The sequence below is a fragment of the Pithys albifrons genome, chromosome 6 (genome assembly GCF_047495875.1).
Source record: "Pithys albifrons albifrons isolate INPA30051 chromosome 6, PitAlb_v1, whole genome shotgun sequence".
Classification (NCBI taxonomy): Eukaryota; Metazoa; Chordata; class Aves; order Passeriformes; family Thamnophilidae; genus Pithys; species Pithys albifrons.
In genome coordinates this window covers 51,914,253-51,930,926 of record NC_092463.1, presented here as the reverse complement: position 1 = coordinate 51,930,926, position 16,674 = coordinate 51,914,253, and the positions used below count along the sequence as shown (strand labels likewise).

Genomic DNA, 16,674 nt, shown 5'->3' with positions numbered 1-16,674 from the left:
ACAAGTTCCCTCTTATTACAAGTTCTCTCTTATTACAGATTTTATGTTGAAATGTGTATGTTTACAAAGCAAAATAAAAAGACAATTATTTTTAAAATGTTGGAATTAAGGAATTGTTAAAGGTACACTTTGTACAAAGTTTTTCTGTCCAAGCTGTAAGGATTTTCACTTCAAATACAGCTTGTTCAAAAATGGACAGAAATATTTGCATAACGCTAATGAAGCTGTCAAAAGGTAACTGCGGCATACTACTACAACCACATCACCGCCAATATTATAGATGCCTTGAAAGAGCAGACTTGTGTTCTTGTCTCATGCTAGCTTAAATTGAAAAAAAAAAAGATCTACTCATTTTCATTGCAAGATGCCATCCAGGCTTTTACTTAAATATTTTCAGCAGCACAATTCTTCATCTTATTGCACAAAAAGATTAAACAGTGAAATGCAGAAATATCACACTGATAACCAAACGTGTAAAAAACTGACTGCTTGCAGTAAATATACAAAAGAAACACTTTAGGAATTTCCCGTAAGGCAGAAGTCAAACAAAAATCCATCTTGCTGCTGATGTTACTTCAGTTCTTAGCAGCCTGCCAGCCCATCTCTAGCAACTGCCTGATTCACAGACTAAGGATATAACCAACAAGCTTGCCAGTGAGGCATTATAAGTTAAGGTGAAAACTAAAGAGGACAGTTTACCTATATAAGTATTAGGTTTAAAAGTACTGCCTAGAGCAAAAAAACTAAATCTTTTATGCTTCCAAGAGATGCATTCACACTAAAGAAATTTTGGAAGAGTTTGGAAGGAAGTGTTAAAATTTGAAGTTCTATCTGTCCTCCAGGTTGTGTCGATCCTCACAGGTATCGGTGCTGCTGCTTTACATTCCACTGCAATGATGTCTATTGCATCATTACTGCCAATCTACTCCAGAAAAGGCTGCCTCTCAGTCGTGCTGAATACAGAGGGACTGATACATATCTGGATGAAGCAAATGAAGAGATGCCAACTGTCTGTAAAGGTTTTAAGATGATGCCTATAAATATGCAAAGTAATATGCAAAGTGTTTTGGTGACAGAGGGCATTTTCTGTGTATGGGATGAACCAAATTTTGAAAAATAAGAAATATTTTACAATTTAAAACATGATAGAGGAGGTAAACAAAGCAATTGGTTGTAATTTGAAACTGTGCTCTATATATGCCACTGTAATAAATTGTGGGATATAACAGTTGGTGGTTTACTGTTATTTCACCCAAAATAAATGAATGCATAAATGAATCAAACTATGAAGTTAGTTTCCACTCCCTGTCTTTCACAACTTGAAGCAAAAAGGACAAAATGGAGAGCAGAAATTGAGTTCCTCTTGTGCTCAGCATTAAGACATCCAAACATCCAGGGGGCAATGCACCAGGATTCTTCCTCAGCAGGAGAGAATGTGAGGTGGGGGAGCGCTAAGATACGTGCAGGAGGATGCACTGAGGAGCTCCCATCCTTTGGTTAGGATGCACTGCCTGACAGGCACAGTGACACTGGCAAGGGCCCAGAAGGAAGGTATGGACACAGCAGGGCTGACAATCCTGCCATATTTATTAGTGGTGAGCTCCAGGAAATGTTCCACATAGCCCTCATAGTTTTCTGCCTTCAGACTTAAATGCATACACGCTCACACTCACACCATCCCTTCTTAAATTTCCTTCGAGGTTTCAATGTACTGCTCTTTTACCCTCAGGAGCTGCTCCTCCCCGCAGTCTCTGTGCTATGCTCTGCTCTGTCATCCATAATGGCCAGTTACATATACTGGGCAGAATGCATTTTGTTACTGCTTACATGAGACCTGGCTGCATAGTGCACGTACAGTATTGACTAAGTGGTCTCACTGAAGTTATTGCTGATCCAAAAGATAAGATAAGGACTTCATTGCCTATTCCCTACTCTCACAGAAAGCACCATTTCCCAGGTCCAATGGGTCACTTATCACCCTCCCTCGAAGCTTGTAGCTGTACTTGTAATGGCATTAACAAAAAGAAGTCTCAGATTTCACTGAATAAATAGGCAACTTGGGTAAGAAAAAGGAAAAAAAAATCCAGAAAGTAACTTCCTGTGTCTTTGGAGAAACAGATACGTGAAATGAGCCTAACAGCAAAATGAGGAGAAACCCCATGTGGAGCTAGATTTATACACACACGACTATTTGTGTGCAGACATATAAATGCATATGTATCTATGTGTATGTGTACATATCTTTCTTTGTTAATGCATTCATTATATATAAGATTCAAATTCTAACTGTGCAAAGAGAACGTGACCCATTCTTTTGGCTTTTTTTTTCCCTGTACCCTGTTGTCCAGAGGTAAGTGGTGAAACACATCCAAGTTCCTTAAAATGGGGAGTGTTGAGCCAGAGAGTTCAGGCTGAGCTGTTCCAGTTATCACTCCATTGAAAATGAACAACAAATTCAAATAACAGAGGCCATGTTTGATTCTGGGTCTTTCTGGGTTTTCTTTCTCTATTTCCCATCCCCTTGGTCTCACCTCTCTCCCATCCTTCCCTACTCACCATAAAGTTATGATGCCCTTTGCTATAATAATGAATGAAATTCACAGCTTATTATTTTAGAGGCTTAACTGATTCTCAGTGGTTTTCATGTGTTTAGCACTTATACAAAGAGGCTTTGTCATATGTCTTTCAGCAAATAAATAGTCTTAGAGTCAGGATTCATTTTAATAGTTTCACCAGACAGTCACAGACTTATTTTTTTTCTAATTGTACTTTTGCCTCACTCTGTGTGCAGTTGTACTATACGTCCAGTTATAAACCTGGACCTATTATCAGCAAATAGAATATCTCTAACTTTAAAGTAATCTTTTTATAAAAACACTTATACCTGCACAATGATCATTGCTCAAAACTCTACATAAAAGAGCCATACGGTTGGAACCTCGCTTTCCCTTCTGTGTTATTTCCAGGTAATCTCAGCTTAGAGCTTTCTAGTGGGGTCACAATGGCCAATTTTATATCGGACATTTCTCCCAATACAGATGTGTAACTATTTGCTTTTTCTTTACTTCTCTGTAAATGCCATATGGACAGAAATCATTGAGTCACCAGATCATACATTTATTTTTCTGATATATTATGCTGTTTGATGTCATGTTGACATGTAATTGATGTTGGTTTTGCTTTTTTTGGTCTTTGTTTTGTTTCTTGGTTTCAATAAAAAGAGAATTTAAAAAAGGCTGTAGAGTGATGACTTAAGGCACTGACAGACAAGAACATAGTATGCATCTCTTTTATGATGTGCTGCTGAGTAAATGGGTATATTTCTAGCTTCAGATAACATACAGGAGATCTCTGAATTTTTACCATATAGCAAAGTATTTGTGTAAGCCTATAAGCTCAAAAGAACTTTTTTCTCTTGCAAGAATTACATACAGAACATGTTTTCAATAAGGGCTTAACTCATGATTTAGGAGTCAATAAAGAAAGGTTTTCCATAAAGGAATGAGAAAGCAACAATAGAAATAAAATATAACATACCAAATATTAAATATGTTCCATCAGCACAACAGTGTCTTTGTACAGTAAAGAGCAGAAGTGGATGATTAATAGTGAAATGGTATATATGTCGAAAGAAAAATAAATGCAATCTAGAGCAAGTACACACGTATTAACAGAGAACATCATTTACAGTTATTCAGATGGGAGGAAGGCAAGGATGAAACTAGAAGAGAATGTATTTCATAATGTAAAGTCACATTCATCTTGGTTCAGGGTTCCCTCCCCCTACAGCTGCAAAATAAAAATACTGGTGAAGTCCTTGATGACACAAAATTTATGTCTAAGTATCCAGTGTCTTCAGCAGAATCAGGATTTCACTCAAGATATTTTAAGGCACAGCTTCACTAGGCAGGCCTCCTGGATTACCAATGGGAATGGCTCCACTAGCTCCAACAGCCTTGGCACCAACTGGCCTTTCTAAAGAGGAGCTGAGTCTATGGAGTTCTTGTCATTCATCCTCCTTCAGAATGGCTACTAACAGGGACAATAAATGCCTGAGGCTCTCCCAGGTGGCTTTATCAGGCACTGGGTTGTGGAGTATGGGGAGAAAAGGAGAGACAAAGGCACTTTGAAACAAGTGCAGAGACCAGGTCAAGCCTAGACCAGCGAAAGACAGATTAACATGCCTGATGGACTCAATGTCTGCCCAGCACCTACCAGGAGTCTATGACCCGAAACCAACTGAAAGGCTACAGAGAAATTTTTTCTGCATGGTGACATATTATGAGAAGGTTTTGGGACCACCTCCTCTATATTTGCCAGAAATCTTATAAAACTGTTCAGATGTAGACTTAGCATTTGAAACATTCCAAGTTTTGAGCTAGAAGGATACAAATGTGTTATCAGGTTATATCATTCCCTGCAGAACCACAGAGCTCCCTGAAGGTGCCCCAACAGTTTGCCAATCCAGGCTGTTTGTGAAAACTGGTGATTCACCTTCCACAATGAAGTACAACTACAAACAAGTATACATAAACTAGGGGAAAATAGAAGACAGAAAGGAAATTACCATTTCATTCTGCATGCAAGAAACACTCTACATGATTGCTCCATAAACTTTGCCCACAATGCTCTAATATGTCCACATAAACCAACACAAAATAAATATGTATTTATAAAGTAGGGAAGGAAGATTAATTAAGAAGAAAGTTTGGAAAAGTGGTAAACTAAGAGAAAACAAAGTTTAAAAACCACCCATTCTCAAGCTCCTTAACTACCTCTCAAACTGCCCATAAAATATTTTGATTATGCTCTAATCTACTCTAAATTACCTTTGCAGAAATGATTCTTAGCAACTCTGTCAAGTTTCTTTCTCTATCATTTCTGTGAGATGAATGACTCCTTCCATTTGCAAGGAAGTTCTCAGAATGGCTGCATTATAGGACTATTATTACCAGAATTCATTGAGCTCTTGCTGTGTTCACAGATTTAAATCTGAAAGCCAGAAATTATAAACATATACCTCATTCATGATAGTACATGCAAGCTAGATAATACAAATTATTTCAGTAGTGTACATTATAGCTACAAAAACAATCACATCAGAAATCTTTATTAGCATCAGACAAGAGCCTCAAATCTTAACTAACTCCCACAATTTGTCTAAAGTCCCTTTGATTTCTATGCATATTAAATCCATTTTCTATACAAGTTGGTGCTAGATGCTCTTGAAGTCACTCAGAAATTTACCCACCCAGTTTACACTGTATCATCTTGATATATCATACTGTATCACAGTTCAATGGAACTCCATAGAGACCACCTAGGCATTCCCAAATTGCTTGTCATCTTGACGCTCCTGCAATTTTAATCTCCAGTCATCAATTGTCTTCATGATTTTACACTTTTTGAAAACAGATATTTCTGCACCTTCTAACTAAGCTTCAAGTCTGCCTGCCCTGCAGGATGTGGATGCAAACATTTAAACAGAAATGCTCCACTGTTACTCTAAAAGACATCAAGAAAAAAACCCATCAGAAATAAAAGGAATATAAAGAACTTAACTGAGTATTCCACTTTTTCACTTTGTAGGTGGAATATAACATGTAACACTGTATCAATAGGGCCTATTAGTTCTCTCTATTAAAAAGAATTAGAAGACATAAGGAGGTCAAGGAAATACCTAAGAATGAAAGCATTAAAAAGACAGAATCCTTCTAATTATATTATGGACAATGTCAAAAAACATGAACTAAGTAACTCCCTATCCCCTCCAAAATATTCGCAGTATTATAATCATCACTAATAATATTACAATATACATTTTATTAACAATCCATTTCCTGTAATTCTAAGATCAAATAAATTGTGATTGTCATGCAAATGTACATCTAAATTACACCCAATAGTCTCACTAAAGCTATCCAGGTTTCTAGGAAAGTTCTGAGGAAGTGATCTGATTTTAAGACTGTCATACTTTTAAGCAAATGTAGACTGACTTAAAGTAAACATTGCAGGAGGGAGCTCATGCTCTAGGCTTCACCAAGCAATCAGCAAGACATCTGCCATGCTACAGAAAACCTGTAAAATCCAGCAAATAAATCTTGTAACACCCATTCAGTATCCTACAATGTACACCATGGGGAACTGACACATTATTAACTGACTGTAATTTCCACAAACTGTAACATACTAAGAGCTTTATGACATACATGCGGTGAAATATATTTTTGTGTATTATAAAAGCCCATGTTGTTAAAGCATGTTAATCAAGATACTTCAAATAAATCACTGGGTCAAGTTAATATCATCAAAAGCATTATATATTACAGTAAGAATATTTGGGAAACATCTCCATTTCATGACTCCACTCTAACAAAATCACAAGTTTTTGATGATGCAGTGCTAGTACATCACACAACAAAGGGATAGACTTGAGCAACAGAGAAGATAACCTTAGGACAGGCTATTGTCACAAAGTGGTGCTTCCTTTGAATATGAGCTTTTAAATCAAATTGTATTTTGTACTAACTAGCTAAAAACATGCTCTTTTCATGACAGCAAATTCACAAGAGACAATGCAGGTTCCAAGGAAGATCTAATGCCATCCAAAAGGAAAGAATTGAAGATGATATGATACAGACCTCACCTTCACTTTCAGCTAAAGCCTCTTTCCTTTTGCCTTGGTGAAGATTTATACAATTTTGCTGAGGCAAACCTCACCTCACCAGGAACAGCAAAAAGCAATTCTGCAAATGACAGAACACTGGCTTTTGAAGCCTTACATTGTTCTGCCACGCACAGGAATAACTTGAGGTCCCAAAGATTCAAAGAGGAAAATGGAATTTTGCCAACTCTCATTACTGCCTGCCAACCTGTAGATAATCTTCCTGTACTGTACTTCATCTCATACTTTCACATTTACAGCCTTTTAAAAGACTCAGCAATTTCTATTTAAATAAAAGTAGACAAGATTAAAAAAATAAACCTAAGTAGAAAATACAGGCTAGATTTGAAAGCCAAGAACATGTTCCTCACTATTGTCCATTATTCTTTAATGTATCATTCTCTTTCTGTATGTAGACCAGAAAAATAAATCCAATGTAAACACAAAAGGCAAATACCTTTTGAAGGCCAGGCAAATATTTGAAAAGCAAAAAAGAGATTCTCCTTTTATCTCTAGATCACCCTACAATTTAATGGTTAGTGGAGAGGGGTTTCTTTTCTCCTTTCTTTTTTGTTTCCCTTTTTCTCTTTCATTTAGGGAATGCAGGAGGGACAGGTCCACACTTCATAGCTCACAGAATGGTTATCAACCAATAAATTAGAACAATGGGATAACAAATGCTGGATAACCATGTTTGTTACAGGGCAGAGAGTAAACCCGGCACTATGAACAGCTGTAAGGCAACAAACCAATGCATTAAATATCTTGATCCAGTATTGTTTCTAAATTATGAAAATTACATGCCTGACCTTATAATCTGATGTCTGTAATTTATAAGCAAACTGCAGATGCCTGTATGGAGCTTAATGGTCTTTATGAAATTTTATGAAAAGTAACACCATTTCATGGACTAGAGATAAAGACTTGGGCCATCAGCTATGTCAGTAGTTATTTGATACTACTGCAAGCCAGTATTAAATACCAGGAAAAAAAGATTATCTGTAAGCTAAAATGGTAAAGCTGGCAAAATATTAACACTGAGCCCCAAATCAACCAGCAGAAAAAGTAAAGGACTACTTTTTTGAGTATAGGGAACTGACTTCAAAGTGTTTCTAGGTGGGAATAAAGCTGTTAAAACCAAAATGGAAATCAAGTACCATTTTTCGTCCCCACAATTCTCAGGCCACCACTGAACAGAACAGACAAGTGTTCAGTAGTTCTATATTGATACTGTCAGGCCAGTAGCAAGTATTTACCAATCACACATGAATCCCAGCAATTCCACAAAAACTCTGTAACCTCATATAATGAGAACTAGTGCTTTCTTAGTTGTATGAAAAAAAAAAGAAATAATCTTATAATTAAAATAAAGCCATCAGTGGAAATGTTATAAAAAATACTGGTGCATTAGGGTGAGGATTTTTTAATAGTAACAACTTAAGGATTTTTGAATAGCAATAACTACAGAGAAAAAAATACATTTTGATTTACCATTTGTTTGAATGAGCAAGAAAAGAATAAGAAGAAAAAGGAATATACTGATCAGAAGAAAAAGGAGAGTTCTGTCTCAGGATTCCATAATAAAGCATAGTTTAACTCTTATTCTCTGTATAGGAGACAGTATTAAACAAACATATATACCATGAATAAAAATTATCAGTTTTATTAGTTATCTGGTGAGAGTGAAATTTGTTACAGCATTTTTTAGTTTGCCCCAAATCAGTACTCATAACAAGGTAAATGGTGTAATCAATGGCCAACGTAATTCTTACTCGGTTATTCATGTTCACAGCTCATCATCTCTTATACAAAAAAAATTCCCTGAGAATAAAATGTGTGTGTTTAGATTCTTCATTCTATATTTCTGTACTGTTGTCTTATAACTCACTGACAGATGACAGATGGTATCACCAGCTATAACGACTTTTGATATATGATTTTCAACCTGCAAATGTTCTTCTAAACACTAACATAAAATTATTGCATAACAAAAGATTACATTTCTCTTAATTTTCAACTATATTTCTCTGATTGATTATGTATTGATAGGGATTATTTAAAGGCCATCTGCTTTCCAACAATACATGAACAAATTATTTCAGATAAAATGTCACTCAATATAAACAAAAATAAGTTACTTTGGGGGTTCATCACCTGTCCACTGGCTTCAAGGGTATAAGAAAACATTTTATGTATGTTCAATCTGTATGTACTTTATTATCTTCTATTTGACAGAAAATTGATAAACACTCCTTGCAACTAAAGAGGTCTGATCAACAAAGTAGGATTAATACTAGAAAATAGAAATAATACTTGCTTAGTCTTATAAGAAACATTTACAGATAAATCTATTTTAAAAATCTACTTTCCAGCAAACACAAAGAATTTAACTAAGCAACTGAAAGCTATTTTGATTAGGTTAATTTTCAGTTTTCACAATATAATAGCACATTAAAAGATTATAGTATTGGCAACAGAATAAATGAGAAAAAGAATCATGTTCCAGACTACTACATAAATTAGGGGACACCTGTCCTTCATGGACTACTATAGATACTGCCAGGAGGGTCGGGTTTGTCTAAGCTTTTTCTCTTGACATCTTTGTTAAAAAAAAAAAAAAAAAAAAAAAAAAAAAAAAAAAAAAAAAACCCACACCACACACCAGAAGTTGGCAAAGAGTATTGATAGTATCTCTATAATTCTTAAAAGCAATTTTAATAATAGCTAATAAGTAAGCTTGTACAATGTCCAATTCTCTATCTGTTTAATACCAGAAATCCTGCAAGTCCAAGGTAGACTATGGGGATGGTTCCAGGTCCATTGTTGTGCTAGAATTGACACACACACACATCATAAGTAAAACTGTCAGCCTGGGAGAATTGTAAGCATTCTCATCTACTACTGATTTCCTCCAGTAATTCTCAATAATTTTTTCCTGACAATATATTAGTTCTCTAAATCATAGATTATCATCTCTGAAAGTAGAATGACATAGACAATATTTTTAAGAAGCGTGAAGCTTTTTGCCTAACATTAACATGAGGATTACAAAGGGAATTACTGAGAACACATACATACATGGCCATCACACTGATGTGTAAGTAGAAATACATATAAATAAAGGACAAAAATGGACTTGTATCCATGTCTTCATATAGTTGTGTGCATGCTTACATACACACATACACAAATATGTAAATAACAAGATATATAACTATGTTGGTTAGACAGACACAAATATACACAATATGGATGGAATTCGCACAGCTAATTGCTACTAATGAGAACTACAGTAACTGACAAAGTGCACCATAAGATCACAGTGCTTCCTCACAAATTTCCTAAAGCATGGATTACTTCCCACTCTGGTTCTAAAATCCACAGTACAGGTCCACAAAGAGATACGGTTTTTAACAACAATAAACATTTTTTCTTTCAATTGTGTATTGTGTGATTCAACCTCTCTAGACCTGGTTGGTATCGTTTAACACATTTTGTATAGTTTTAAAAATTTTTGAAGAGCTGTTCAAACATACAGGCACATCTTTTATACTAAAACCGTTACTTTGCTTCTGGAGCTGCAGAAGTAAATTCGGAACATCACCACTGATGAATTAAAATTCAACTAAAAATTAGTGCTTTAGTAGTACAGATGAAGTAAAGCAAGTCATTCTTTCTACGTATACCTCTATATTGGTGAAAGAGTGCATGTGATTTTATTTCTGCAACTTCTATGATCATCTAAGACCTAGAGCATGTTGATTGTATTCTTAATGGAAAATGGTGTGATAAGTTAAAAAAAAATCTGGAAAGAGGCTCAATAATTTATTTGCTGGCACCAAACTTCCTTTCTTATTTTTTCCCTGCAAATATCAGTTTTAGGAAAATGGGAAAACATTTCTCATACAATGCAGAAACTGCTATTGATACTAGTAGATGAAGTAGTCACTTCTTATTCTTTCCTTGTAAAAAACAGCTAAAAGACAGAGGATGCAGTAAGTCTGGATTACATGCCACAGCTGTAGGGTGCAGGAGAAAATAATCCTAATGAAGTCCATATACTATTTTTAGAGCTACATCAGTATAGCTCAAAGCAGAATCTGATCCCCCCCAAAACACAAAGTCACTAATACTGATGATTGTTTTAGTTGACTTCAACAACAATTTCAGAACTTAGTCTTTCTTTGAAATAGGAAGTCTAGGCAGCTATGCACTGAATGCCTCAATCTGAACCCTGACAAGCAAGGGAAGCTTATTATTCTCTTTCTTATAACACAGCAGCTCCCTTCCTAATAGGCATTTAGAGCAAAACAATGTTTCTCTCCTGCAGCGTTTTATTTGGCCTTTAGATTAAACAACACTCTAGGTTCGTAATCAGGTTTACCAGACAGTTGTCATGGAGTCACTAGCAGCTACTTTGCTTTCCCTCAAAACTATGCTTTGTAAGGTGATGATAGTGTTAAATGGATTGCAACTGATGGGGAAAGTAGAAAGAAGGAACAACAACGTCCTAAAAATATTTCTTTTAAAGAAAAGCAGTCTACTGAAAAATCAAGGGCAGGAAAGATGCAGTATAAACTCCAGCAAACCATATATATTACATTGATAAATGCTAAAAGCCTACACTGGTAAAGCAAGAAAACAGACATTTGTGATTTAGCTCATGTTTTTCATGGAAAAATTGGGATGTTTGCTTTCACCTATGCCTTAAAAAAAAAAAATCCAAGTTAACAGGAAGGTAGACCAAATGTCTTTAAACTGGAACTAAAGAAGCACAGTCCTGATGAAAAATCTGCTTTGAAAAAAAAAAAAAAATCAAACAATTAGGATTTGGCTACTACGGTTCTCACTAAAGTTTACAACAGATGATTCTCCCACTGTAAAATGAGAGGAAACTTGCATATGAACATAAATTATTAGACAGCAAACAAACCGTTATATATTGTTTACTTTATCCAACCCTGTTCAGAATTAGAAAGGTCAAAAGGATGTCATTGAGCAGTAGTGGCATCTGTGCATGATAGCTGCTGCTGGAGTGCCCAGCTTTGGCCTTCTCCCAGCACCATGGAGTTTGGTTGCTTGACCTATTTAAGCTGAAGCATCCTGACAAATCTCCTCTCTGTTCTGAACACCACTATTTGCCTCCTGCGCTGAACACCTGCACATCACAACCTCATCAGTCTATTTAGTAAAAGAGATCCATTTGTGGAACAACACTCAATCTGCTGTCCTTTGGTATTCACAAACTTGGGTGAATGCAGTTAGAGCAAATTTACTGTGGGTTTTGTCTTGGTTAGTTTGGGGGTTTTTTTGTTTTCTATTACAATTAAAACATGTGAGTGTTTAGACTGGGTAAGTTTAATTTTTTCTCAGCTCTAATATTTTACAATTTGTTTTCTGCTAGAAGAGTTCAAATAATTCTGCATTTTCTCTAATATCTTGTGGAGATAGACACCTATATGCAAGACTGCCCTGAATTTGTCCTTTTTCATGACACAATCTTACAACTCTATGTATGACCACTCTAAACCAGCTGATGCTCCACAAGGACTCTGTAAAAGCTAGAGTTTTTTCTGGGAATATTAGTCTGAAGCAAGGCTAAGCACCAGCTGCACCATATTTATCTACTTGTTTATGAAAGAGTTTCCCCCTCATTGTGCGAATAACTGACCTTAGCCATAGCTAATAAGACATGAGCTTCCTTGAACTATGCAGCTTTACGCTAAATCATAAAATATTTCAGTGTTATCCATATAGCTTCACTGAGCTCCTAATGAACTGAAACACATTCTCTCTACAGTACTGTCATCACAGAAAAGGTGTGGTCCAAGGAACAAAAATAACTTGGCCCAACCTTTGCTTTGGCCATCTGTTTCTGTAGACAAGCTTCTTCCAGGCTATTACCAGGTTTTTATGAAGTGGAGAATCAAGGAACATAGAGGTATTTATGCTCCACTCTACCCAAAATCTCATCTTACTGCCCCAACCACCACAAGAGTGGCTTGTTGCAGGCTGTTTCAGCAGCCTTCCCTGAGTGCAGATGTGTTTCCAGATGTGTGTCTAGCAAGTTACAGATCTCTGGAACTTCATCTTTCCTCAACATTAATCCGTTAAGCAGGTTGGGAGCTACATGGTCTGCATTGAAGAAAATGCAACTATTTTAGTTAGCATGAAAACCCTTTGCTCAGTCAAAGTAGTTCCACTAAATCAGATGATGTCTTATCAACCTATTCCAGACACACCTAATTTTGGGGGGAGGGGGGTTCTATTTTTTCTTTTTTTTTCTTTTTTCCTCTTACACACAACTGAGAACAGCTACAACTGGCAAAAAAGCAACAACCATGTCAAGCTGTAGAGCTGTGCTAAACGGACTTGTAGGCAGACATTTTTCACAGGATACATTGTCAGGCTGTTGAATTTGATATGAGCCAGTTGAAGGGGCAGAAAAAAGACAGTTTATGCTTGATATCTTTTGCTTCCATTTTTTATTTAGGTGTATTACTTTTATCCCAGTTGATATAAACTATAATAATAAATAACAGCTAATTTACACTGGTTTACAGTTCCAGAGGTTCAAGACTATTTCTGTTCAGTTGCAGGTAGTATTTGATGATTTAGGATTCTGCCAATAAGCTAATGCTTACTACTAATTTTAGGTTATTCAATTCTGTCTGTTGAACTAGTACAATGCTAGAGGCTCAACTGTCAACTATATATACACACAAAATACAATAAATCCTGAAATGCGACTTCAAAATCCAAGAAATTTTTTCTGATTTGTGGGTTAGTACACACATAAGTAATATAATCACCTTAATCAATCCAAATAAGCATGCAGCATGTTTCATTTTGTGGGGTTTTTTTCCCCCCCAACAGCACTTCACTAGTTGTTCCTGATGATGTTCCAAGCAGAGCATTCCAAAGAGTCACTCGTGCAGGAAGAGTTGAGCTAAACTCAAGTTGCCAGCTCTTTTCTAATTTTAAGTTTAGCTTTCCCCTTCTGAAGCAAGTATTCCTCTCCAATACTAGTTATAAAAAGCTTATCTAATTTAACTTTCATTTTTTCCTTAAACATCTGGGAAACTTTATTTCTCTAATCAGTTTCTTACTTTCCTCGACTAATTACAATCCTGTTTTTTTCCTATGTATATCATTTCCTGTGTGATAATTTTTTCATCATTGGGTTTCTTGCTCTTTATGTACTTCCTAGATGCTGGTGTTCAAACTCAGAAAACATAGCTTGTTTATGTTGTCCCCACTCTCCTTAAAATACTCAGCTAAAATACACCACAAGAAGTTATTTGCCTCTATGTATATCAGAATATTTAGTATAGCTTCTAAAATGCCCCCATTTTTTGCCCTGATAGCTCCATCATCAGCAAATTCTAAGCTTTTAATTTACTCTAACATGATGAGACACCCTTCAGAGAAATTGGGCACCAGCGGTCTCTCTGCTCGAGGAGGCCAAAGTCACACGCAAAACAATGACGCCTGTCAGACAAACGCAACTTTTCTGTTTCACTTTCTTACTGCCCGTTCTTCCTTTCTATTTCTCCTTTCCCTGAGGCCATATCTTAATCCCATTCTCCAAATTAAAAGGTTTCTTCCTTTCTCTATGGCTCATGAAAGGTTACCACATAGAACTTCATTGCTACAGAGGCTCAGTCTTCAAATTTTGAATACTTTCAGGTTTTATCTGTATTTTCATTCCTATATCACCTATATATAGCTTTCAGGCTATTTCATACATAATAGGTTAAAATCTGGAGATGGTAAATTCCTTTGCACTGAGACAGATACTGTAGTTACATCATAGGCATACTGAATTCCATTCTACAAATAAATCGGGATTTTAAAAAAAATGCTATTAATTTATGTAACAGCACACAACTTAGTGAAAGTTCTTAAACGCTTTATAGAGACTTCCTAGTTTCTACAGTGTTAGACCACCATTTAAAAAGGTTTTCCACAACCCTGATAATAAACTAAGCAGTGAAAAAGACACTGCAAACAATAAATGTTTATCATACATATTTATTACTATCAGGGGCTCAAATATAACAGACCAATTTGAAAGTTGTCCCAAGATAGGGCTTGGAGGTTTTTAAAAATTACCAAAATTATAAGAAGATTATATTCAACTGACCTAATGGTTTGGGTTGTGTTTTCTGTATAAACACAGTGGTATGTTTACCAAACATCTATTTCCTTCTAACCTCAGATCACAGATTTTTGAAACCCTACAAAAAGAAAAACATTTTTAATGAACACAATTGTGTTCACAGTATCAAAACAAACTTCATGCAGTGTGAAAGCTGAAATCTAATAACTCTGAATGAAAGAGCTCTGCAACATAAAAGTTCCTGTAAACCTCCACAATATGTTCAAGCGCAACTAAAGACAGACTTACGTAATACATTAGCTTGCAATTGCAAAGGACTCTTCAGGTTTTGTAATCAGTTCTCACACTTAACCACAAACCAAAAAAGAATTGTTATGATATTTCACAGTTACATACATTGTACAGCTTAGAAATATATCTTCTTACCAAAGTTAAACACAGCTTTAATTTCATTCATTCATTTGAGGAAACTGAGGATCAACATATGCTGTTTCACATGCTGACACTTTAAGTAGAATAACAAAGATTCTTTTAAAAACTAAATTCTCTTATAATGGAAAACAGAAAGAAAAGATTTTATTCCTTTGAGAAGATGATTAGCTTACCTGGTTTTGCCATTCCACACCGACAGCCTGAACAATATTATCAGCTCTTCAGGTACTAATTCTTGCTAACTGGAAGGATATTTTCTCTCTTGCTGGATTAATAATCAACTTTCCTGATAGTTCATTTGTAATTCTCTGCTGGTTAACCCTTTGCAGGGCTCCCATTTTGAACTAGGCAGCCTATACTGTTCAGTTCATTTTAATACAAAAATAACAAAACATATGATAGTACCTACATGAGAACTAAATACCAAGCTAAAGAAAAAAAAATAAAAATAGATTATCTTAGAAAACTAAAAGCTTATAAATACTTAAAACCAGACTTTCTTTCTCTGAAAGACTCTACTTGCTACATCTAAGAGCCAGTAAAACAATGCATCAACAAACTGGAAGCTGTGAAGTCCAATGGCTCATACAACTGCATGCTCCCATGAAGCTACTGCTCAACCTCTCATCTTCAGCAAACGTGTCAGTATGACATATGCCTGCTTAATTCTGAAAATAACATATTTTATTATTGGATAGTGTGCTAAGAACTTGCTACAGTTATCAGTTTGTGCAAGGCCACCCATCTGTGTTGCCAGAAAGCAAGAGCAAGAGTGGCCAGGAGTAAAAATGAGATAAGAGAGGCCCAGAATAGTAAAAAGGGGGAGTTCAAATGAGGACAGAACAGCTTAAGATGGGATACCTAGAAATTACATGTAACTTTATTTTTCATGAGTAATAGTATCAAATTACATATATTTCATCACTTTCGTAAAAATTCTCTATATTTTGGCAGTTCTGTTGTGATATGAGTGAAAAGATTATAAAACAATCTGGTAAAAGGGTTTAAAGATCTCATACAAGAGGGTGAAACATTCTGGAAATGCTCACTGAAAGAAACTAGACTTTGGGTTGTGCTTTGATTGTGAACAGAGGTAAGAGGAAGAGAAAAATAAACTGTTGCATGGATGACTGAGGCATAATGCTGTAAAAATAGGGAAATAGTAAAAAAACACCTTTTTCTTTTCTTTCTGAAAAAAGTATCATTTAGGGTTTTTGGATGCTTTAGGTAAAACATAAAAAATGACAGTTGCATTCACTAACAGAAATGCTTTCCTGGTCAACTGTGCCATAGCTCCTTTATTAAATAATACTGCAGTAGTTCTGCGGTTTTTCTCAGGACAAAAGAACGGAGTCTCCTAAAGCTTCTGCATAACACAGATGAGACTTTATCTATTTCACTTCACATAGGAGTAGTCCTATAGCTAATCTATTTTTACACAATGATAGGTCTCTGC

The 16,674-nt window shown here is 35.7% G+C and overlaps 1 protein-coding gene across 1 annotated transcript in view; it reads right to left on the bottom strand.

Moving 5' to 3' along the window:
* SOX6 (SRY-box transcription factor 6) overlaps nucleotides 1-15,834 on the bottom strand; it is a 262,705-nt gene extending 246,871 nt beyond the window's left edge. The window contains exon 1 of the mRNA XM_071558897.1: nucleotides 15,392-15,834. The gene's annotated coding sequence lies outside the window, so the exon portion shown is untranslated. The remainder of the gene's footprint in view (nucleotides 1-15,391) is intronic.
* Between the last annotated feature and the right edge of the window lie 840 nt (nucleotides 15,835-16,674).